Here is a 389-nt window from a genome sequence, read left to right as displayed (position 1 = left end):
AATACGACGACCATGAATAGAGACGTCAGTAACAGTTGATAACGTAATTGAATACTTTATATTTATTTCTATCAGTCAAACGCTATGATTTCCTGCCGTGATACCCGATTTCATCTTCCGATTTTTTCAATGAGAGGAGAGAATCTCTCGAGATTTACATGCGTATATACATATATATAGTCAACATGTGAGATCCAGGGATTCTTAATATAGAAGTCACTTAGTAATACTCAAAAGATTCGAACTTAGACTTCACTGCCGTTACAGGAGATCATTCCACGTGGTAAAAAAAGGTTATAAAAGGGATCAAGTTAATCGGGTTTAGAAGCAATTATGCGGATAAATAAATTGCATAATTTGTTTATCCGCATAATTGCTTTCATCTATAT

This window comes from Octopus bimaculoides, chromosome 9, assembly GCF_001194135.2.
Source record: "Octopus bimaculoides isolate UCB-OBI-ISO-001 chromosome 9, ASM119413v2, whole genome shotgun sequence".
In the NCBI taxonomy this organism is placed as follows: Eukaryota; Metazoa; Mollusca; class Cephalopoda; order Octopoda; family Octopodidae; genus Octopus; species Octopus bimaculoides.
This window is presented reverse-complemented; position numbering follows the sequence as displayed.